At 41.5% G+C, this 25,719-nt stretch overlaps 1 pseudogene across 1 annotated transcript; it reads left to right on the top strand.

Moving 5' to 3' along the window:
- The first annotated feature begins 297 nt into the window (after positions 1-297).
- On the top strand, positions 298-25,005 carry LOC148146052 (NACHT, LRR and PYD domains-containing protein 3-like; annotated as a pseudogene). Its single transcript, XR_015760979.1, has 9 exons — positions 298-497; positions 819-903; positions 1,996-2,165; positions 7,128-7,299; positions 7,399-7,464; positions 9,599-11,345; positions 16,302-16,388; positions 17,865-18,032; positions 22,887-25,005. The product of XR_015760979.1 is annotated as an NACHT, LRR and PYD domains-containing protein 3-like (transcript).
- Positions 25,006-25,719: the final 714 nt, after the last annotated feature.

Genomic DNA, 25,719 nt, shown 5'->3' with positions numbered 1-25,719 from the left:
ACATTAAACATGCAATTAATTCTAGAAATAGCAGTCTAGATCCCACTCTAAATCCCTGGACTGTACTGCTCGCCCACCAGCCTGACTCCCATTGCCCTTAAACCTGATGGGGAGGGAAAGGTGAATGGAGGTTTCAGGTAAGAACAGTGAGTCATCTGACCGTTACTGACCAATCAGCAGGCCTTCTGTCCAAAACGTTACTCTGGCATTGTGACGTCACTCCCCTCCAGGTCTGGCCCCGGAAGCTCCTTCCGCTGCCTCAGCCCCTCAAGGTGTGTCCTCAAACCGAGTCCGCTCCTTCGGGATTGATGTGGAAGCTCCCACTGAGTGAGACCGTTTCATGCCGGGTCACAGGAAGCCTTGACTGTGCTGGGTGTTGATAGTGTCGGTTAAATATTAATCTGCTCAACCTGTCTGAGAGAGGTGTGAAAAAGGGGATAAATCGGAATCACCTTCTTCTGTGCTGTCGATCTCTACGGCAATCATATAACCAGAAGGTAACACACTGAGATCTTAATCAAGGTGCGGGAACAAATGACTGCAGATGCTGGAATCGGAACTGAAAACAACAATTGCTGGAGATCACAGCCGGTCAGATAGCATTCACAGAGGGAGAACAAGCTAACGTTCCGAGTCTAGATTACTCTTCATCCTAATCAATACAGTTAAATATTTTCAGTGTCATTGCATTTTGATATCAACACGATCATTTTGCTGTTATTAGAATGTAGTTTGCTTACATTTGTTGAATAGCAGCAGCAACAAAATTCCGCCAGCATTTTGATCAGTCTAACAATGGTACATATTCTTTTGTTTAGCTGGTGAACAAATGCAAAATTATGACGGACGGAGTAAATGTGGGACAAATACAATGTACTTCAATGAAAGGAAGAAATGGAAAAGGTAAAGTTCAAAGATCAGCTGTGTTACTGGCAATATTCCCTGATGAGTATCAGACACTCCAGGATAGAATGTTACAATTTCAGGAAAGGCTGAGAAGTGACTGTGGCTATCAGAATGGTAAACAGCATGACAGGCATCTCAGAAGACTGGATAGCCTGAGCACAACTTGCAGATGAATGGTATTTGGTGCTTGGCCACTGGGCAGACCACCTATGAACAAAAACAGTTGTTTTATCCCCTCATACATGATCTGTGGCAGCAGGAGAGATCATCTAGGCTCACAATCCTGCTACATGGAAACACAAAATTCAGTTTACTGAACCAGCTCGTAACATCAATTGGATGGTCAGGCTGGTTGTAATCAGGTCTTGGCAGTGTGGCTGTGGAGGGAGGTAACTATCTGTCCTTCTGTGGTTCCATTCAAGCCTGGGTGTCCTTGGAGATGGGGCGCAGAATGTCCATCTCAATGCCTTTAGAGGGATGGAACACCACAGAGGCATACAGTGCTTTATTTCCCGTCCAACTCCATTTCAATTTTATCCCTTCCCTCTCTTCCCACCACGTCCCCTGCCATGTTTATATTTGGTATTGCATTGCCCAAAAAAGGCTGCGCTTGTAAATCATCAATTGGATACACATGAGTTTTTACTAGTGGTGGCTGCTCGTTATACAAAAAAAACAAAAGAAGTTGCAGTGGGAAAGAACTCATTTTTACGTGATAACACTTCTGGGTAGAAACATATGCTAATAAAACACAGCAATGATGCAGGGTTAGAATTCTTAAGTGTGTTCAAGTTCAGCCTGCTACCCTAAATGTGTAATATCTATGGGCAGAGTGATTAGAAATAACTAATGAGAACTGAAACAATTTAGGTTTTTGACTCTGTCATGTAGGAGGAGAAAGAGACCATTAATCCTTGTGAAATTGCTACATAGAGACAGGAAGAGTCTGCAAGTAAAATCGCACAATTATTTATTGCAAATTAATATTTTGTATCAATGGTTGAAAGTAGAAGGTTTTCGGTGTGATATTTCTTTAACTTTTTACATTAGATTTTTTAATTGCATGTTTTGTTCACTTTCTTCGGACAGACGATGATGGAAAAGGAATTAGTCAATTGCTGAATAGTTACAGCGACAGGGAGTTAAACCTGATTACCCGATTCTACTGTGAGAGATTGGAGGATGCAATATTAGACTTGGTGGAGAGCATTGCCCTGACATGAACAGCAACTGGTTCATTGAGCAGTGGAAATTACGCTGTAAGTTATATGATAGAATTTTTCCATTATTCTATTATTAAATCAGTAAAATGATTGAAGTGGGCATGTAATTGAAGGAACCTTTGGAAATTTAAGGAAAAGTAACAAGGTTGTGCATCTCATTAATGATATGAAAAACAATAAAAGTAAGGGTCAGGGGTACAAAAATAAAAATGCACCAGAAAATAGAAAATACTGAAACAATATTTTTTTCAAAGAAAAATAAATAATGAAAAGTTGTTTACTTGAAGGACTGATAACGAACTGAGAGCAAAATAGAAATTAGTGAGGTGGCTTAGTGGTTAGTGGATGAAATCATGTGATGATGAAAACCACATGTCAGAGAATGTCAGGATACCAGATCAGTTTTAGCGAGATGGAAGAAATGCCACGATGAATATTTCACTGAGAAGAATAGCTTGTGTGTGCTCTGCAAGTAACAAGATCCTAGCAGAGAGCATGTTAAATTGCCCATAGGTTAAGTGCATTAGTCAGAGGGAAATGGGTCTGGGTCGGTTACTCTTCGAAGGGCCTGTTTCCACACTGTAGGGAATCTAAACAAAATAAGAAATATGTTGTCAAGTTTTAAACAGGTCACCTTATGAAGTTCAAGTTCAAGTACCAGTAAGGTGCCACTCATGTCACTGAGGCAGGTAATGTTGAGGGACTCTTGAAGAAGTGTCCTGTCCAGATCATTGAAAGTGAGGAATTACAACCCCTTGTGAAGTTTTCTTGGCTTGGTCGTGTTCCATGTGAGTTTAGCTGAGAAATCTCTGGACACTGTTCTAATTACTTTTGCTAATCAATATGCTCCGTAGTGTGCTCTATCAAAGTCTGTTCCCATATTTCCCTCTTGTTAATTCTGGATGTTGAATATAAACGGTGCATAAATTCTGGCCCACTGTCATAAATATAATTAAGTAAAATCTGTTGCTGTTTGTTGCTGGAGAATTATTCAGCTTTTTTCACTGACTAAGTTCCTTGAACTCACTGTGTCTACTTTTTAGGTGAAGGTAATTGGTCGCTAGTCAAATCATAATATAGATTTTCCACGTGCTCATGTGTCACATTGTAAAACGTACAAAACAAACTGGTAAATGTGACTTGAAATTAACACGCAGAGTTCATTCAAAATGGTTTCTTATAACTACAAAATATTTTTAAACAAAACTAAAACAAGTTACATGTAATGAATACAGTAAACAGTTTTGCCATAGTGAATATCCCTGTCACCAAGAATGACCACAGCTTGAAAATTTATCAATTCATATTGAAGGGAAGAGCCTTTCATGTTTGGACAGATGACATACATTTATAAAAGTATATCATGCCTGCTATTCCACAGTAAAAAAAAACCTTCAGGAAAATGTTTACAAATTAAGACCAGAGCTGTGAAGGAAACATTTAATGATTCCAAAAACAAATTATTCCTTGGTGGAAGAAAGGCTTCCTGAGAAACATGAACCATCAAGTTAAGTCAGATAATGATTATGACATCGAAGTGAAATATAATAACATGCAAATTTATCATTTCATTAAGTTTCCTCCCCAGTGGCTCGGTGAGCATTTGCATTGCGTCATTAATTGTTCTTCCAAGTTGGGAACGACATACTTTCATGAAGCATTGCACTCGATTTGATGTGATCTAGCTGAATTCTCGATAGGATTGGGATCCAGGATTATTAAACAGCTGCAGTGAATGAAAGGTAGAATATTTCCAAGTCCAGATTGTTTGTAGATTGAATATCAGGGTTGTGGGTTTGGTACGATAGGAATATAAAGATACAGAATAAAGCAATTCAGTGCAGCATGTCTGCATTAACCAGAAAGAAATTGAAAAAGAAAAATCGCCCAATTTAATTTTAAGTATGAGAAAGTGAGACTGCAGATGCTGGAGATCAGAATCTCTGGTGCTGGAAAAGCACAGGAGGTCAGGCAGCATCCGAGGAGCAGGAGAGTCGACGTTTCGGGCACAAGCTCTTCATCAGGAATGGGAGGGTGGCCCAAGGGGACTGAGAGATAGGGTTGGGCTGGGGGGGAAGGTAGCTGGGAATGCAATAGTTAGATAAAGGTGAAGGTGATAGGTTGGAGAGGAGGGTGGAGCAGATTGGTGGGAGGTAAATGGACAGGTAGGACAGTTCAAGAGGGCAGTGCTGAGTTGGAAGGTTGGATCTAGGAGAAGGTGGGGGCAGGCGAAATGAGGAAAATGGTGAAACCCATATTGATTCTGGGTGGTTGGGGGGTCCCAAGGCAGAAGATGAGACATTCTTCCTCTAGATATCAGGTGGTTAGGATTTGGTGGTGGAGGAGGCCCAGGACTTGCATATCCTTGGTGGAGTGGATCACTCTGACACAAGTAGGGAGGATGTGTTGGGTAGGCTAGAAGTTATTAAGGTGGACAAATCCCCAGGACCAGATGGGATCTATCCCAGGTTGCTGAGGGAGGCGAGAGAGGAAATAGCTGGGGCCTGACAAATATCTTTGTAGCATCCTTAAATACAGGTGAGGTGCCGGACTGGAAGGTTGCTCATGTTGTCCCCCTTTACAAGAAGGGTAGTAGGGATATTGCGGGTAACTACAGACCAGTGAGCCTGGCGTCGGTGGTGGGAAAGTTGCTGGAGAAGGTACTGAGGGATAGGATCTATTTATATTTGGAAAATAATGGGCTTATCAGTGTTAGACAACATGGTTTTGTGCGGAGGAGATCGTGCCTTACCAACTTATTAGAGTTCTTCGAGGAAGTGACCAAGTTGATAGATGAAGGAAGGGCTGTTGATGTCGTATGCATGGACTTTAGTAAGGCAGTTGATAAGGTTCCCCATTGTAGACTTATGGAGAAAGTGAAGTCACATGCTGTACAGGGTGTTCTAGCTAGGTGGATAAAGAACTGGTTGAGCAACAGGAGACAGAGAGTAGTAGTTGAAGGGAGTTTCTCGAAATGGAGAAAGGTGACAGTGGTGGTCCACAGGGGTCAGTGTTGGGGCCACTGTTGTTTGTGATATACATAAATGATCTGGAAGAGGGCACTGTTGGTATGATCAGCAAGTTTGCAGATGACACGAAGATTGGTGGAGTAGCAGAAAGCATAAGGGACTGTCAGAGAATACAGGAGGGTATAGATAGACTGGAGAGTTGGGCGGAAAAGTGGCAGATGGTTTTCAATCCAGACGAATGTGAGGTGATGCATTTAGGTGAGACTAATTCAAGAGTGAATTATACAATGAATGGAAGAGCCTTGGGAAAAGTTGATGAGCAGAGAGATCTGGGAGTGCAGGTCCTTTGTATCCTGAAGGTTGCTGCACAGGTGGATAGAGTGGTCAAGAAGACATACAGTATGCTTGCCTTCATTGGACGGGGTATTGAATATAAGAGCTGGCAAGTCATGTTAAAATTGTACAAGACATTGGTTCGGCCACATTTAGAATACTGTGTACAGTTCTGGTTGCCACATTATCAAAAGGATGTGGACACTTTGGAGGGGGTGCAGAGAAGGTTTACGAGGGTGTTGTCTGGTCTGAAAGGTGCTAGCTATGAAGGGAGATTGAGTAGGTTAGGTTTATTTTCATTAGAAAAAAAGGAGATTGAGGGGGGGCCTGATTGAGGTTTACAAAATCATAAAGGATATAGACAGGATGGATAGAGATAAGCTTTTACCCAGGGTGAAGGATTCAATAACAAGAGGTCACGCTTTCAAGGTGAGAGGTGGAAGGGTTAAGGGGGATACACGTGGCAAGTACTTCACACAGAGGGTGGTGGGTGTCTGGAGCACATTGCCAGCAGAGGTGGTAGAGGCAGGCACAGTAGATTTATTTAAGATGCATCTAGACAGATGCATGAGTAGGTGGGGAGCAGAGGGATACAGATGCTAGGAATTGGGCGACAGGTTTAGACAGTACATTTGGATCGGCTTAGGCTTGGAGGGCTGAAGGGCCTGTTCCTGGACTGTAAATTCTCTTTGTTCTTTGTAAGCACACACGTTGAAAAGGCAACACTTCATGCAGTTGCAGTGATGTTAATATTGTGTCTGTTGGTGAGCTGAAGGATATTTATGACTTCAATTATTGGAGTTTCATGATGTTATCAGAACTAGTTACCCAAATTGCCCCAAATACCATAATGACCGTTGATATCTTTTCAATTCTTACTGCAATAAAATCCTGGCAATTACAAACTTTTCAATGTTTCCTACAAAATTTCTAATCTATTGTTTTGGATTTCCTTTTTGTTTCTTTGGATATAGCAGTGAAACTAGTCCACTTTTAATGTAGGAATTCATTGAAGGTGTTGTGGTTCTAGCATCAAAGGCAATGCACAACAAACTGTTAAAGTGACAACATGGATCTCATGTTCGCATCATAGTTCAAGTGTTATGGATTCAAACCCAAACCCCAAAACTTCCACTTTCAATATTGTAGAATCCAGTTTTGTTTATCACATGACTTGTTAACTGCAAGTTTCATGTCATATCCAATAGATTCCTCTATTCCTGATGAAGGGCTTTTGCCCAAAACATCGATTTTCCTGCTTCTCGGATGCTGCCTGAACTGCTGTGCTTTTCCAGCACCACTCTAATCTAGAATCTGGTTTCCAGCATCTGCAGCCCTTGTTTTTGCCTACTACTAATGTCTCCCTCATAGTTCTTCTTCACAAGTGGAGGCAAGGTCTCATCAGTGTGCTGAGATGAATATTCTTCACCAATCGAATATCATTAATGTAACAGCTTTTCACAATTACCACACTGCTGTTTATCATTTTCTCTCTTTCATTGTTTTCCTTTCTATTTCTTCTTTTTCTTGTTTCTTTCTGGTTTATTTCATTGTTCTTCCTTTGTTTGTTTCTTTCCCATCTTTCTTTTTCCCTCATTTCCTCCATCAATTCATTCTTCCATTCCGTTCCTTCATCTATTGTTTCCCTTTTCCCATTTCCCTTTCTATTTTACCTGTTCTTCTCTTTATATTCCAGTATATCCGTAATCTTTCAGAGCATCAACAGAGAAAGGAAGCAACAAAACATCTTCTGAACACAGTAACCAAAACCAATGGCTGCAGAGAACGAATATTTTGGGAAACATTGGTGAAAATGCAAGAATCAAAGCCAAAACTGAAACTCATTCTGAAAGAAATTCAGAGCAGAGGTATTGTACAGTCCAAGTATTTCTAGCAATCAAACATGGTTGCCTCTTTAATGGATGAGGCTGCCACACACTACTAATGAAATGAAACATCTTTCCCAGGTTTTGACTTGCTTTATAATGCACACATCGGAGAGATGGAAGGAGAGCTATCAGATCACCTCAAAGGTAAGTCAAAATAAAAGTAATCGTTAATCATAAAAACGTACCGCATTAATTAAGTTCTAACATTTTATTTGTGTCTCACATTTCATCACTGAGAGGAAACAAACCCTCCAAATTATTACCATGAACTGTTTCTATAAAATGCAATTCAAGTTACAACACAAAGCAAATGAACTGGAACTTGGGCATGGACAGTGTTCCATCTGCCACAAATTATATGTCACATGTATGATATTGAGCTTTGTTGGAAATTGCTGAATGCTCATTTTGATTTTCCCAGCTGCTCTGGAGCAGACTGAGCCCAACCTTCCAGTTTTAGATGCTGAACCACAAAGTCACATTCAGTTTTGCAAGTCAGTTGGTTTCAAGATCTTCCCTGGTACTTTGTCAGGCCATTATTTCTTTTCCCTTCAGTCACATCAGGGTCTGAAAAGAAGTCTTGCTTTTACTGTCAATACAAGGCCGTCGGGTGCCTTTATGCAAATGTAAACCTCAATATTGCCAGAGTCTCGGAGTCTACAAAGTCTGTATTGGGCTGGAGTCACATAGAGCTCCAGACCCAGTTAAAGCTTAAATCAAATACATGACAGACTGAGTAAAGATGATGTCATTTATAGGATCACAATTGGTTCTAGACTAGTTACTGATGAAGTCAGATCTGATGAATACAGAAGTTAGAGTGTGGTCCCATAGTGTGGATAGACTGTACTGATATGTATGTGTTGGTTGAAGAAGGTCTTGATTCATATGTCGGCTCCGCCCTGGGCAATGACTTGAAACGCACATTGACCTAAAAAAGGTGAGGATATGGGTCACGTATAGAAACAGAATCTTTAAACATCCAAGTGTCATATTTCTACCGACTGCATATGTACTAGAGTTCAACATGTATCAGATGTTGTTTGGGCATTGAATGAAGGCACAAATAGGGCTACAATGATATTAGCTTGACCTAATTGATCAACCAGGACTAGATAAGGAATTGTTTTTCAATAAGTCACATATTCCAGAAACACATTTCTACACACAGTGCTGAAACATTGGATTTGTGAAGAGCCCATATTTGCTGAAATTAGATTAGATTAGATTAGATTACTTAGTGTGGAAACAGGCCCTTCGGCCCAACAAGTCCACACCGCCCCGCCGAAGCGCAACCCACCCATATCCCTACATTTACCCCTTTTACCTAACACTACGGGCAATTTAGCATGGCCAATTCACCTGACCTGCACATCTTTGGACTGAAATCTTACTGACGTAGAGTGGCTGTGTCAAAGACTGTACTCAATTGTCAGGCCAGGCAATTAGTTGACTTGGAAACATATTTAGGCTCATATCGAGATAAGATTTGCTTTGTTTATGTCTCGGACTTGTTAAAACATGAAATCAAATATGGGGTCAAGCTGGGTATAGATAGATTCATATGAAGATTCAGAATAGATAGGGAGTCCATTCACATACAATCTTAGACTGTACAATGAGAGGCTTCAGTTTTCGCACTGAAATGGACAATGAATTGATAAAATTGGTGGAAGATCCCAATGTGATCCTTATACATCGACAGTGTTATTTTATAATTATGGTTCACATAGCACATTTAATTGTATCACTGGTTTGTCATCCTGTTCCCAACATTAAGCATTGAAAAAGTGAGTATTATACACAGTCCCTATTCAGCCAGTGGGCCATATGTTTATATTAGGTATAAATTGTCTGAGATTGAAGCAGACATCAATCTTATAAACACTCTGATACTATCTCCACTGGGGACAACAGACAAAACAAAAATGAATACAGTAAGTAATAATAAGTGAACAATGTGATAATATTTGGCTTCTCACATGTTCCAATGTTAAATTCTCCTCAAATGGAGATGACGATAGAGTGAAGGGGCTTGTCTGTTATAATGTAAAATCTACTATAATCCATCTGATTCTCCCTGATTTATATTTAATTTAATTCAATATTTATTCGATAAGATTAATTACTAGCACAGCGTAGTAAAATTTGGATTCGACTCACATATTTTGTATTGCTACCCAACTCAAACTCCTCCTTGCTTCTCGTTAATTGTTTTAATGTAGTTAATTAACAAATAAGAACAATGCCAACATAATTTTGATCATTGTCATGAAAGGTATACAAGATCAACACAAGCAACACCTCTTCCACCAAACCGAGCATGTGGTCAAACACACCATCAAAGGAGACAGCAAAATAACGACCATTTCCCTCACTGATCGATATACAGAGCTTATCATTATTTCCACTCTGCGTGAACGGAGACTAGTGGAACATGAGCTCCTTTCTAGAGGCAGGGAACATGAAGAATGGCAGCGGAAGTACGTCACCAGCGAACTTGAAAAAATCCGGATTGATCAATTATTCAGGAGCAGTTTTGGCCACTCCAGCCTGTCTGGCACCACGGTGGTTAGCGGAGTGGCTGGCATTGGTAAGACAACAATGGTGCAAAGGATGGTCCATGAATGGGCAGCAGGAAACATCTATCCTCAGTTCCAATTTGTTCTACATTTCACATTTCGAAATCTTAATGCCATCAACAGAGCCATTTCTCTGACTGAAATGGTATTGGATCAGTACCCTTATTTAGAAAAGATAATTGAAGATATCTGGATGAAACCTGAATATCTTCTCTTGGTTTTTGATGGATTAGATGAGTACAAACACCAGATTGATTTCACTGGCCGCGTGGCTGGTGATGTCTCTGCGAATCACTGTGTTGCGCCTGACTGCAGATGTGAAGTTTTTGAAATGGTGTACTCCCTGGTACAGCAACAGCTGCTCAGAGGTTGTTCTGTGCTGGTTACCAGCCGGCCGACTGCCCTTGACTCATTGGAAAAGGCCAATGTCAACCTTTGGGCTGAGATCCTGGGCTTTCTTGCTGATGAAAGAAAATAATTTTTCAGAAAGTTTTTTGGCAGTGAGCAACTTGCTACCAATGTCTTCAAACACATCGAGGAGAATGAGATCCTGTACACCATGTGCTACAACCCTTCATATTGCTGGATCATTTGCTCAACCTTAGGCCCGCTCTTTACACAGCTGAAGTGCAAGCAACCTCTTCCCAAAACCATCACTCAACTTTTCTCCATCTACCTTTCCAATCTCTTGGACAACCACAAGCGAGATGTTGAGGACCAGCGGATGGTTTTACAGCGACTCGGGGAGTTGGCTTACCAGGGAGTTTCGAAAAGGAGAATTGTTTTTAATGAGAATCACTTCATTCAGCATCAGCTGGAGTCCAGCAAATTCATTTCAGGATTCATGATGGAGATCTTGGAAAGGGATGACACAGCTAAAAACATTGTGTACACATTTCTCCACCTTACCATCCAGGAATTCTTGGCCGCCCTGGCTCAGTATTTGAGTCCAAAGCATCAGAACGTGGTGGAAATGCTACACTGTGCTTTTAAGAAGGATGATGGTCGGTTTGAGATTTTTATTCGATTTTTAGTTGGTCTTTCAACACCCACTTCATCCCGAAATCTGGAACCATTCCTGGGTCCGCTGTCTCATCACACGACCAGTCAGGTGATAGACTGGCTGCAGGCCAATGTTCAGGCAGAAATCAAAAACATGGACAGAGTCACTGGAAAGAGGAAACTGCTGAACATATTCCATTATTTGTCGGAGTCTCAGAATAGAGCTTTAGTTCAGAAGACCATTGGATCTGTGGAGCGTTTGAACTTTGGGGACTCCAATCCAAAGAATGCACTGAGATTGAACCCAATGGACTGTTTTGTAATGTCTCATGTTGTACAACTTTGTGAGTCAGTGATGGAGTTGAATTTGGAGAAATGTTATATTCAGGAGGAGGGGATCAAACGATTGGCCCCTGCAATCCACAAGTGCAAAGTTCTAAGGTATGTATTGATCCAGGTGAAATTAGATAACATGTCAGCAATGACCCATTGATTTTCTCTTATAAATTCCACCTGATATGAATTTCATAGGATCATAGAATCTTTACAGAGCAGAAAACGGTCATTTGGACCATCTAGTCTGCAACAACCCTCTGAAGTGCATCCCATCCAGACCCCTCCCCTATCCCTGCATTTTAAAGGGACATGAAAGGCTACAGAAAAGATTTAGAAGGATGTTGCCAGGGTTGGAGCGTTTGACCTATAGGGAGAGGCTGAATGGACTGGGACTGTTTTCCCTGGAGCATTGAAGGCTGAGGGTGACCTTATATATAGAGTTTATAAAGTCATGAGGAACATGTTTAGGGTAAATAGGCAAGGTCTTTTCCTTGGGATCTGGGAGTGAGAGGGGAAAGATTTAAAAGGTACTTAAGGGGCAACTTCTTCACACAAAGGATGGTGTGGGTATGGAATAAGCTGCCAGAGGAAGTGGTGGAGGCTGGTGCAATTACAACATTTAAAAGGCATTTGGATGGGTATATGAATAGGAATCATTTAGAGGGATATGGGCCAAATGCTGGCAAATGTGATTAGATTAATTAAGGATATCTGGTCGGCATGGACGAGTTGGACCAAAGGGTCTGTTTCCTTGTTGTACATCTCTATGACTCTATAACCCATCTAGTCTGCACATCCCTAGAAACTATGGGCAATTTAGCATGATCAGTCCATCTAACCTGCACACAGTTGACTGTGGGAGGAAACCGGAGTACCCAGAGGCAACCCCCGCAGACAGTGGGCGAATGTGCAAACTCCACACAGACAGTCACCCAGGGGTGGAATCAAACCCAGATCCCTGGTGCTGTGAGGAAACAATGCTAACTGTTGAGCCACTTGTCACTATAGTAGCTGAATAACAATTACTATTCGTTTTTTTTTCTGAGAATCAAGGAGTTTTCCATGCTTTTTATTTATTTTTAACGCTACTACCGCATTGACCTTGATACTGAGTGCTCTAACTATAACAAAAAAAAAGCACCAGGCTAACTTGGTTGGTCTTACACTGTGAGACATTCAAAGCCACAAGGAGTCTGGCAGAGTCTTTAACTAGTGCTATGACAGGGAAACAAAGAACCGAGCCAAATCATCGTACCTCTGTGTTCACAACAGAGTAAAATTAAAACCTTCAAAGATTTTAACCTCAGCAATTCCTAACCAGACTTTATAACCAATCGCAGACTCCGTTGATAATGAAACCTAGACGGTAGGTTAATAACTGAAACAACAACAAAAAAGCAATTTATTATCAATATAGGAACTTTAGCATAGCAAACTTAAACAACAAAGTTTGAAACCAATAACCTTGTTTTCAGAGCAATTCACACAAAAGACAGACAAATAAACACAGTGAAGGGATAATTAAAATAAAGTAACAAAACTGGCCAGATTAAGTGGTTTTCGTATCTTACTCTCAATGTATATTTAATGGTTTCTTTGTTAATTTTCTGAAGATATCAATCTGTGCCACCTTTGAATTCACTCTGAGAACTGAAATTCTGAAGTAAAGTGGAAGGTTAGGCAGGGAGCATTTAAATCTTCATGCTGTAACGTCAATAGCTAAGTTCATTCTCTCAAAAGCACAGTCCCAAAAACCAACTTAAACTGTGATCTATGCCTATGTTTGACCATCTCGTTCTCTCCCAGAAACAAATGGAAATTGCTGTTGTGAGGAAAGCTCATTGGACCGAAATATATCTATCCACAGATGCTGCCAGACCTGCTGCGCTTTTCCCTCAATTTTTGTTTTTGTTTCTTATGTCCAGTATCCACAGTTCTTTCGATTTTATGTTCTATCCCAGGCTTGTACACAATTCCCAGGTACTGGCCTGATCAATTCCCAAACATTTCTTATCTAGTTCAATGTGCTGCTCTCCCACTGTGCTGAAACATCTACAGGATCCTATTGATCAAGAGCTAACCTGCCATTAACTGTGAGGCCCCACCTCGCGAACAAACAGCAGCTTGTTTGTTTGTTTTGTTGAAACACAAGTTGCTGTTCACAATCCAAAGATCATTTCCAGCTCATTGCAGTTCACAGCTACAAATCAAAATTGATAAAATAATAAATTAAACGAAAAGTTGGCGAAGGTTTGAACACTAATCCTAAGAGGCCCTCAATTAAATGAACAGACCTGGTGAGAGACTAAACACAGTTCACTGACAGAGAATAGCAATGGAGATCAGGTGGCAAATCAAACTGTTGAACCCAACCTCTGTCACCAATTGTGTGCTATTGCAGAGATGAATATCATCCTTTGTAGTTTACTTTTACAAACCAAAGCTAATCTGATATTGTATTTGACCCAACCATTCACTAGATAAATAGTAAGTGAATGCTGTACCTAGTTCAATGTAGAATACGTTGCTAACACAGCAAGGCTGCCATTCATGTATCTGAAACTGTTACTATTGATTGATTGATGTCTATAAGTCTTTTTCTTTGTTGTGTTATCCAAGCAGGGCAATAATGCCTCACAATTAACCATTGCTTTTACTCTTTGCTGGATTACATATGGATGAGTTCAATGGAATATAATTGCACAAATGTTTTAAAAAATTGAATATAAGACAATCAATTTTTTGTCTTGCGTTCCACTTGTCATAGAGTCAAATAACATGGAAACAGACCCTTTGGTCCAACCAGTCCATGCTGAACGTAATCCCAACTAAACTAGTCCCACCTGCCTGCTCCAGGCCCATATCCCTCCGAACCTTTCCTTCTCATGTATTTATCGAAATATCTTTGAGAGTCGTAGAGATGTACAGCACGGAAACAGACCCTTCGGTCCAACCTGTCCACGCCAACCAGATATCCCAACCCAACCTAGTCCCACCTGCCAGCACCCAGCCCATATCCCTCCAAACCCTTGCTATTCATATACCCATCCAAATGCCTCTTAAATGTTGCAATTGTACCAGCCTCCACCACATCCTCTGGCAGCTCATTCCATACACATACCACCTTCTGTGTGAAAAAGTTGCCCCTTAGGTCTCTTTTATATCTTTCCGCTCTCACCCTAAACCTATGCCCTCTAGTTCTGGACTACTCAACCCCAGGGAAAAGACTTTGTCTATTTAGCCTATCCATGCCCCTCATAATTGTGTAAACCTCTATAAGGTCACCCACAGCCTCCGATGCTCCAGGGAAAACAGCCCCAGCCTGTTCAGCTTCTCCATATAGCTCAAATCCTCCAACCCTGGCAACATCTTTGTAAATCTTTTCTGAACCCTTTCAAGTTTCACAACGTCTTTCCAATAGAAAGGAGACCAGAATTGCACACACTATTCCAACAGTGGCCTAACCAATGTCTGGTACAGCCGCAACATGACCTCCCAACTCCTGTACTCAATACTCTGACCAATAAAGGAAAGCATACCAAACACCTTCTTTACTATCCTATCTACCTGCGACTCCATTTTCAAGGAGCTATGAACCTGCACTCCAAGGTCTCTTTGTTCAGCAACATTCCCTAGGACCTTACCATTAAGTGTATAAGTCCTGCTAAGATTTGCTTTCCCAAAATGCAGCAACTCGCATTTATCTGAATTAAACTCCATCTGCCACTAATTGCACCCATATCCATCACTTCCTCAGGAACTACCCTCTGAGTTTAAAATAATTTCTTCTTGTGACTTTTTTAACTCTGTGTCCTCTCACCTTAAAAATGTGCCCCTAGTCTTGAAATCCCCCATCCTCGGGAAAAGACACCTACCATTAAGCCTTTTTATACCGCTGATGATTTTATAACCCTCTGAGGTCACCTCTCAACCTCTTATGCTCTAGTGGGAAAAAATCCCAGTCTATCCAGCCTCTCCTTATAACTCAAACCTTCCAGATCAAAGCTTCCTGGTAAACCTTTTCTGAACCTCCTCCACCTTAACAATATTCTTCTTTTACCTAAGTGACTATAACTGGACACAGTATTCCAGAAGAGGCCTCCACAATGCAAACTTCAAGGAATTATGTACCTGAATCCTTAGCTCCCTCTGTTGTACAACACTGTCCAAAGCCCTCCCATTAACTGATTAACCTCTCCCCAAGTTTGTTGTATCAAAATGCATTTATCTAGATTGAACTCCATCTGCCATTTCTCAACCCATTGACCCATTTTGTCAAAATCCCTTAGAAAATCCTCTTCTTTACTATGCCACCAATTTTGATATCATTTGCAAACTTACTAACCATGCCTTCTGTATTTTCATCCAAATAGTTTCTATAAGTGACAAACAAAACACAAGCCAGAACCGATCCCCGTGGAACATCAGTGGTGACAGGCCTCCAAGTCTGAAAAACAACCCTCCATATTGTCTCCTGCTGATAAGCCAATTTTGTATCCAATTGGCAAGCTTTCCCTGAATCCCATGTGTCCAATTTTGGGTTAAATTATATATTCTATTTCCAGGTCATAAAATGGGTAGTACATAATAAGGCCATCTGGCCAATTATGTCTGCACTGGCTCCTTAAATGGCCTACACACTTCATCCTATTCCCCTCCTCTTCCCTCAAAGCTATCACATGTTTTCTCCTTCAGGTATATATCAAATTCCTCTTTTCAGAGTTATGCTGGGTTGTACTGTCAATAGCCTTTCAGTCAGTGAATGAGTAACAGCAATTTACTGAGTAAAATATATGATAAGAACTGTACACCTCTCATTTTTCACCAAACAATTAATCTATTGTTTGAAATATGTGTTCACTGGTCACCAACTAATTCAGTGAGAATAGTTATGCAAGATTTCAATCTATTTTCTAATACTGCACAACACTGTTCTATCTGCCCATGCCTCAGTGTGTCAATGAGAAACAATTGGATGGAGTTTCTGTAAGGTGAAGTTTATGTTATGTTAATCGGAGAGATTTCCCATTCCTTGATTGTTTTTTTCTCCTTGGTTGTTAGGCTGAATGACAATAACATTGGAGATACAGGAGTCAACATTTTGTCTGCATCATTGGCGCATTCGGAATGCAAAACAAAGCGATTGGAGTAGGTAATCTTCCCAACATTAACCCCAAATTTTATGTGCAATGATTTGTGGCAAGTCGGGAATTTGCTGTATCTTTGGCATGACCACTGTTGAAAATATAGGGGAAGGTGAGGACTGCAGATGCTGGAGATCAGAGTCAAGAGTGTGGTGCTGGAAAAGCACAGCCAGTCAGGCAGCATCCGAAGAGCAGGAGAATCGATGCTTTGAACTTAAACCCTTCATTAGGACTCCTGATGAAGGGTTTATGTTCGAAATGTCGATTTTCCTGCTCCTCGGATGCTGCCTGACCGGCTATGCTTTTCTAGCACCACATTCTTCGATCTTGCTAGACTGCACCTGGAGTATTCTGTTCTGTTCTGCACAACAAGTATATATTAGACTGCAATCAAATTTCAACACGAAGATATTAGGGAGAAATTGAATCAGAATCTTTTTGTGGAAATTATGGTCACATGGTAACCAATGGAGATGTTTAAAATGCTGAATGATGGGACAGGGTCGTTAGCTAAAAGATCAAGGAAAGAGCATTATTTTAAAGCTACAGTTAAGCCATTCATTCAGGAGCCAGTTCAAACCACACTTCTTCCAACTAGAGAAGCACAATTTTCAGATTCTCAACAAAAAGAGTTGTTAAGATTCAGAGACGAAAGTAAAAAAAGTTAATTTTTTTGTTCAATTAATACAATTTGGGCTAAGCTGATGTGTTTACGTCCCACGTTGTTACAATGCTTGAGGAGAGATGCAGGGCATCGGAGAAAGGAAGAAATGACTCATGAAAAGGATTTCATGGATCATGAACATAAGGTCTGAAGATAGATTGCAAACATTGGATCTGTCTCCATTAAGGAAAGGAAGCTGTGATGTAATTTGAATGAAGTATTAAAAATGATAATGACAGTGGAAAGAGTCGGTAGCAATAAACTGTTCACTGCCATGAAATGATCAAGTATATCAGCACAAAAATTCAAGAAATTGCCAAAAGAAGCAAGAACAATGTGAGATAATCTTTTCTGCACAGTGACTGGTTAAGGTTGGAATGTTGTGCCTGACTGACATCATGGCAGAGGCCGGTTCAACTGAAGTGTTCAAAAAGGAATTAAACTTTGGTCTGGAAAGGCCCAGTGCACAGGGATACGGGATACAGAGTGGCAGGAAGTGAATTGCTCATTTGGAGCCTCGAATCACCTCCTCCTGCACTGTACCCTGTTTGATTCTGTGAGGCTGTAGGAACGCATATTCTTTTCAAAATTAAGAGTAATGTCTTTCAATTAAGGAATAATAGTGTTAAAGACTAAAAGCATTAAAGTTAGTTGATTATTAGTTTGTCATTACTGAGTCAAATAAAATGAAAAGGAAGCTGATGGTTCAAACGCTTTCTCACTTTGTTATGCTGATCCAATTATTGCTTTTCCTTCTCAGTGGAATTTCTTTTATCTTTTCGAGCTGTATTGAAATTTGTAATTATCAATCTTTAGTTTGCAGGATAACAATCTGACATTTGCTTGCATTGAAGACCTGAGGATGGCATTTAGTCAAAGCGAATCATTGTCAATGCTATACCTGGATGGAAATAAATTCACAGATGATTGCATTCCGAAAATGAGAAACTTCATCATCAACTGCAAGAATTTGGAGCTGATTCAGTGAGTGCATACGTTAAAACATTAAACATTTCCATTGTATTGTAAACAATAATTTCCTTAAGTCATGTCCACAGCAAGTTCTTCAGGGGTGCTTAACATATTAATTCACCGGAACATAGAAAATCAGAGCAACAGCAGGCCATTCAGCCCATAGACCCTGATCTATCATTATATATACCATGGATGATTATCCAACTTGAACCCTGTTCCTGTTTTCTCCCTCATATCTTTGACCCCTTTAACCCTTAAGAACTTTATCTGCCTGGCGTTATAGAGATGTTCAGCACGGAAACAGGCTCTTTTGTCTAACTGTCCATGTCGAACAGATACCCCAAATTAATCTAGTTCAGATGGAGTTTAATTTAGATAAATGTGAGGTGCTACATTTTGGAAAGGCAAATCAGGGCATGACTTATACACTTAATGGGAAGGTCCTGGGGACTGTGCTGAACAAAGAGACCTTGAAGTGCAGGTTCATAGTTCCTTGCAAGTGGAGTCACAGGTAGATAGGATAGTGAAGGCGGCATTTGGTATGCTTTCCTTTATTGGTCAGAGGACTGAGTCTAGGAGTTGGGAGGTCATGTTGAAGCTGTACATGACATTGGTTAGGCCACTTTTGGATTATTCTGTGCAATTCTGCTCTCCTAGAGGGAGGATGTTGTGAAACTTGGAAGGGTTCAGAAAAGATTTACAAAGTTGTCAGTGTTGGAGGCTTTGAGCTGTACAGAGAGGCTGAATAAACTCTGTTTTCTCTGAAGCATCGGAGGTTGAGGGGTGACCTTATAGAGGTTTATAAAATAATGAGTCCCATGGTTAGGGTAAATAGACAAGTTCTTTCTCTAGGATGGGGGAGTCCAGAACTAGAGGGCGTAGGTTTAGGATGAGAGGGGAAACATTGAAAAGGGACCTAAGGGGCAACTTCTTCATGCAGAGGGTGGTGCGTGTATGGAATGAGCTGCCAGAGAAATGGTGGAGGCTGGTACAATTATGATGTTTAAAAGGCATCCGGGTGGGCACAAGAATAGAAAGGAAATGGGACAAGCGCTGGCAAATGGAACTAGATTAGGTTAGGATGTGGAGCTGCCAGTGTTGGACTGGGGTATACAGAGTTAAAAATCACTCAACGCTATGTTGTAGTCCAACAGGTTTAATTGGGAGCACTAGTTTTCGGAGCACTGTTCCGGACAACCACCTGATGAAGGAGCAGTGCTCCGAAAGCTAGTGCTTCCAATTAAACCTGTTGGACTATAACCTGGTGTTGAATGATTTTTGGATTAGGTTCGGATATCTGGTCAGCATGGACGAGTTGGACTGAAGGATCTGTTTCTGTGCTGTACATGTCTCTGACTTGTTATGGACCAGGCCAGACCCCCTCAAAACATTTCAAAAAAGTAGCCCAGACCCTAACATTGCTCGTTGTTTTAAGAAGGTGTAAAGTGGATATTCCAGGAGAGGTGCCATTGGTCAAACCACTTCATTTTAAACAAAACCAAATTTATTTACAAGATTAGTCAATGAAATAGAAGCAAAAGAGAACCGAATGCAGAATTAGATTAGATTACAGATTAGATTACATGACAGTGTGGAAACAGGCCCTTCGGCCCAACAAGTCCACACCGACCCGCCGAAGCGCAACCCACCCATACCCCTACATTTACCCCCTTACCTAACACTACGGGCAATTTAGCATGGCCAATTCACCTGACCTGCACATCTTTTGGATTGTGGGAGGAAACCGGAGCACCCAGAGGAAACCCACGCAGACAAGGGGAAAATGTGCAAACTCCACACAGTCAGTCGCCTGAGGCCGGAATTGAACCCGGGTCTCAGGCGCTGTGAGGCAGCAGTGCTAACCACTGTGCCACCGTGCTGCCCACTAAATAACCTCACCTATCCAAAAACCAAACAGACTTTACCTGTTCCCTATACTTGCAACAATCCCCATAAACACCTCGTGGCGCAAAAGGTAGCATCAAACACAGGGTCTTACAGGAGAGAGATGTCAGACAGAGAGGATCAGCACGAACCTGCTTCACGTAACTGTTTCTTGGATCAGCAGCCTCAAAACACTACCTGCCTGCTTTCAGTGAATAGCCAGACGTCCAAAAACCAAATCAAACCAGAGAAAAGCTGAGCTGGCGGAAGTGACCATTCCCCTTTCATTGCACAAATTCTTTTAAAAATAAAACCTTGTTAAAGGAGCAGCATCATCACAGACTCTATTTGACAACATTTGGCCCTAATCCCCCTCAACCCTTCACATTCATAAACCCATCCAGATGCCTTTTATATGCTGTAATTGTACCAGCCTCCACCACTTCCTCTGGCAGCTCACTCCAATCTCATACCATCCCTCTGTGTGAAAAAGTTGCCCCTTAGGACCCTTTTAAATCTTGCCCCCTCAACTTAACCCTATGCCCCCTAGTTTTGGTATCCCCTAACCCTGGGGAAAACATCTTGTCTATTTGCCCTACCCATGCCCCTCATTGTTTTATAAACCTCAATAAGGTCACCCCTCAGCCTCCCACACTTCAAGGGTAACAGCCCCAGCCTATTCAGCCTCTCCCTCTAGATCAAACCCTCCAACCCCAGCAACATCCTTGTAAATCCTTTCTGAACCATTTCAACTTTCACAACATCCTTCCTATAGCAAGAAGCCCAGAGCTGCATGCAGCATTTCAAAAGTGGCCAAAGCAATGGCCTGCACAGCCACAACATGACGTACTAAAGCAAAGAAATACAGATATTATAAACCTGAAACAAAAGCCAAAATTGCTGAAGAAACTCAACAAGCCTGACAGCATCTGTGGAGAGAAAATAAAGTTAATGTTTCGAGTCCAGTGATCCTTCTTCACAGCTGACTCTGTTTTTCTCTCTCTGTAAACCTGCTGAGTTTCACCAGAAATTTCTGTTCTTTTTGAGAACAATATTTAACTTTTTCTTTCCAACCATTCAGTGTTTTAGCCAACAAGCACTCTCTCTGACAGGGAATTTCACAGACTCACCTCAACCTGAGTGAAGAAATTTATCCTCAGCTCAGCTCGAAATAGCCTACCCCAGATCCTTAGACATTGACCTTTGGTTCTGGACCTTGGGAACATCCTTCCTGTGTTTACCCTGACCTTTCCTGTTAGAATTTTGTAGGTTTCTAAAAGGTGCCCCATATTATTCTAACCTACAGTGAAAATAGTCCTAACTGATCCAGTCTCTCTTCATTCATCAGTCCTGCTATCCCACGAGTCAGTCTGGAAAACCTTTGTTGTATTCCTTCTATGCATGAATGTCCTTCCTTAGATAAGGGACAAAAACTATACACATGACTTCAGGTGTGGTCTCACCAAGGCACTGCATGTAGGCAACTAGACAGCCCTGCTCCTGTCGTTGAATCCTCTTCTCTTTTTTTTTCTCTTTTTCTGTCTCTCTGTCTGTCTGTCTGTCTGTCTCTCTCTCTCTCTCTGCCTCTCTCGAACCCAGACTCTCTTTGCCTCAGCATGCTACTCTCTAAGGGGTTGTGGGGGGGGGAGAGAAACTGTCACACATCTTCTTCTGGAATTTGTCTTTGCAAAGGAAGTGTGGAGAAAGATGCAGTGGCCTTTGTCAAGGTTCGTCCTGAGCAGTTCCATCACACAAGACTCTGTGCTCTACAGTCTGTTCCCCGGGACGCACAACGAGACAAACATCAACTGCTCCTGGAGGACCATCACCTTGCTGAAAGACACTCTTTGCTCTGCCTTAAAGTTGTTGATTGTTAGTTCCCATCTGAATCACACACACTGCTGTTCACCCTCCCTTTCCAGGAGTTAATCCAGCTGTTCTTTGACACTGAATACTCAGCAATCTCCTTCCCTGTTCTAGTGATTCAACTCCCAGAATTTTCCTCAGTCACTTCTCACTACCACCCTCTGGTGGATGCTCTTTCTCCTGCTGAGCCCCATGGCCTCCGCGATTCCCATCTCATTAAGTTGAAACAAGTTGTTATCTCTTATTGGTTCCCTTTACGCGAGTTTCAGGTCTAGTCTGGTTGACAGTGTCCTCACGAATTAACGAATTTGGTCCCTTGTGTTGCTACTGAGAATCTGATGCTCCCCAGCCGGAATCTATTCTCCGTCCTTGCCATTTGAAGCACTTCTTTGAGATGGTGTTCAAAGTGCAATCAACATTTCAGTGTGAAGTGATATAAAATCAGCAAAATAAAAATCCTTGCCCATATCTGTCTTGATACCAGTCATTAGGAAGGAGTCATTACTGTGTTAATTACATGTGTTGTAAGCTTCAGTGCCAAAGTTGAAACCAGATATCCATCCCATTTTCATTTCATATTCATATCTGAAACATACATCTTTAACCACACATTGTATATCAGTCAGAACTATTTAATGTCTTCTGAAAATACCTCTGGGCCAGACCAGGTAAGATTCCCAGATTCCCTTTGGTGATGGACATGAGTGAAGCAGATGTGTATTTACAGCAATCACTGATTAGGTTCTATGAAAATGGTGACTATGAAACTAACTTTCAATTCCAGATGGTTTAATTATTTGAGATAAAATTCAGCCAGTTGCTGGCATTTGTACTCTAGGTCACTGCATTACAAGTCCAATGCGATTTCCCCCTCCAACTACATCCTCAATTTACATCATTCCCCAAATATCAACACCTTAGTTTCTTACAGCACTGTCTGTGTGTGCAGCAGCTCATTAGATTCTCTTTCCCCCACCACTTACACCCATTTGTTACTGTGTAGCTGCTCACAGTTTGATTTCAAAATGTGTGTTTCAATTGGAAAATTATGAATGATTCTGTCATTTTAACTTTATTAATTGGTTGGTTATTAATCATTAATTTCTTTCTTAGATTATGGAGGAATCAGTTCAGTTCAGATGGAAAGAAGCAACTCCGATCACTGAGAGAATGCAGGGCTGGTGTCCGAGTATTTGTGTGATCAAAGGATCAAGAAATTGCCAACTATTTGGACTTGATATTACTGAGAGGTGTAAATCTCTCACCTCCATCAAGTGAAACACATGAGATATTACATTGGCTCAAGTAAAACAATTCCTGGAATTCCGAAATAGAATGGGAACGATGTGGAGTATTCAATAGAAACTTTCAGTAGCAGCTGGTGAGTGTGTCGGTGTGTAGGTGATATTCACCGTCGAGCACAGGGAGATGGAGCTGTGATTGTGAAGCTTTTATAAAAGAATCCAAGAGATCGCCATCAGAGAAACAGGCCTTTCGGCCAGCGTGCCTATGCTTTCCAGTTTTCACCGTTAAACTAGTCCCTTTTGCCTGTGTTTGGTCCATGTACCCCCATATCTAACCCATCCGTACACCTGTCTAAATGTTTCTTAAATGATAAAATTGTACTCACTTCCACCACCTCTGGCAGCCCATTCCAGACACTCACCATCCTCAGTGTGAAGAAAACTGCCTTTCTATGCCCTTTTGTATCTCTCTCCTCTCACCTTAAACATATGCCCCAGAGTTTTAGACTCCCTTGAGGAAAAGCTGCTGGCTACCTACCTTATCTACGCCGCTCATGATTTTATAGTTCTGTATAAGGTCACCCCTGAATCTCCTAAACTCCAGGGAAAAATGTCCCATCCTATCTCATCTCTTCTTGTAGCGCAAACCTTCCAGTCCAGGTAACATCCTAGTAAATCCTTTCTGCCCTCTTTCTAGTTTAATAGTTACTTTCTATAGTAGAGCGACTAGAACTGTGTACAGTATTCCAAATGTGACCTCACTCATGTCATAGAGTCATAGAGATGTACAGCATGGAAACAGACCCTTCAGTCCAACCCGTCCATGCCGAGCAGATATCCCAATCCAATCTAGCCCCACCTGCCAGCAACCGGCCCATATCCCTCCAAACCCTTCCTATTCATATACCTATCCAAATGTCTCTTAAACGTTGCAATTGTACTATCCTCTATCACTTCCTCTGGCAGCTCATTCCATACACGTACCACCCTCTGCGTGAAATAGTTGCCCCTTAGGTCTCTTTTATATCTTTCCCCTCTCATCCTAAATCTATGCCCTCTAGTTCTGGACTCCCCGACCCCAGGGAAAAGACTTTGCCTATTTACCCTATCCATGCCCCTCACAATTTTGTAAACCTCTATAAGGTCACCCCTCAGCCTCCGATGCTCCAAGGAAAACAGCCGGAGCCTGTTCAGTCTCTCCCTATAGCTCAAATCCTCCAACCCAGGCAACATCCTTGTAAATCTTTTCTTAATCCTTTCAGGTTTCACAACATATTTCCAATAGGAAGGAGACTAGAATTGCATGCAATATTCCAACAGTGGCCTAATCAATGTCCTGCACAGCTGCAACATGACTTCCCAACTCCTATACTCAATACTCTGACCAATAAAGGAAAGCATACCAAACGCTGCCTTCACTATCCTATCTACCTGCGACTCCACTTTCAATGAGCTATGAACCTGTACTCCAAGGTCTCCTTGTTCAGCAACACTCCCTGGGACCTTACCATTAAGTATATAAGTCCTGCTAAGATTTGCTTTCCCAAAATGTAGCACCTCGCATTTGTCTGAATTAAATTCCATCTGCCACTTCTCAGCCCATTAGCCCACCTGGTCCAGATCCTGTTGTAATCTGAGGTAACCCTCTTCGCTGTCCACTGCACCTTCAATTTTGGTGTCATTTGCAAGCTTACTAACTATACCTCTTATGCTCACATCCAAATCATTTATGTAAATGACAAAAAGTAGAGGATCCTTGTGGCACTCCACTGGTCACAGGCCTCCAGTCTGAAAAACAACCGTCCACCACCACTCTCTGTCTTATACCTTTGAGCCAGTTCTGTATCCAAATGGCTAGTTCTTCCTGTATTCCATGAGATCTAACCTTGCTAATCAGTCTCCCATGGGGAACCTTGTCAAAGCCTTACTGAAGTGCATATAGATCACATCTACTGCTCTGTCCTCATCAATCCCCTTTGTTACTTCTTCAAAGAGCTCTTGTACACCTGCAACAAGGCATTCCAACTCCTGTCCTCCATGCTCTGCAATTTGTTCGATTGTACAATAAACCTGTTAGTTATTAATTATTTCTTATTATTATCTGTCTTCAGTTGTACATAAAGCTATATTCAATTTGTCATAAACATATGGTTGTTTGTATAATAAACATATGTTCAAGTGTGTAATTATTCCCAGCGTTAGACTTTAGTGACAGTCTGTGTTTGATACTGGGTCAGAGATTGGTCAGTGCTGTAGCTGTTCCCCTGTGGGAATGACAGGGTCTGCATCAACAGTGTGTGTAAAATCAGTCAGGATCAGGTCGTAGTTTGGAACCAGTGACCATCTGCACAACGTGTGCCTGTCCCTCTCTCATCAAATACACTGGCGACCCCGACACTTGCAGAGATCCCGCTAACAAAACTGAAAGAAATCACGTTTGTAAGGGAAGATTAATTAAGTAATCTCCCTCCCAGTCCCTAAAAGGCCATTTTTTGATGCTCCCACTACATTCACTGTAATTTCACTTTGACCATCTCTGGTCCCTATCTCATATCGGGTTGCAGGGTCGGGTCAACTTGTCAGTGTCAATTTTGTCGATTTGTCTGTTAAATGTTTGCCTCTAACACAGATCTCCACAAGGCTCCATTCAGTCTTAGAGTTCAACAAATGGTGCATCGTCCAATGGTAAAGACTGGAAAGGA

The sequence above is a fragment of the Chiloscyllium plagiosum genome, unplaced genomic scaffold (assembly GCF_037043375.1).
Source record: "Chiloscyllium plagiosum isolate Xiang-an unplaced genomic scaffold, Cpla_swu_hap1 HiC_scaffold_22, whole genome shotgun sequence".
Classification (NCBI taxonomy): Eukaryota; Metazoa; Chordata; class Chondrichthyes; order Orectolobiformes; family Hemiscylliidae; genus Chiloscyllium; species Chiloscyllium plagiosum.
Note: the sequence above shows the minus strand (reverse complement) of the source record. Positions and strands in the feature narration are given on the sequence as shown.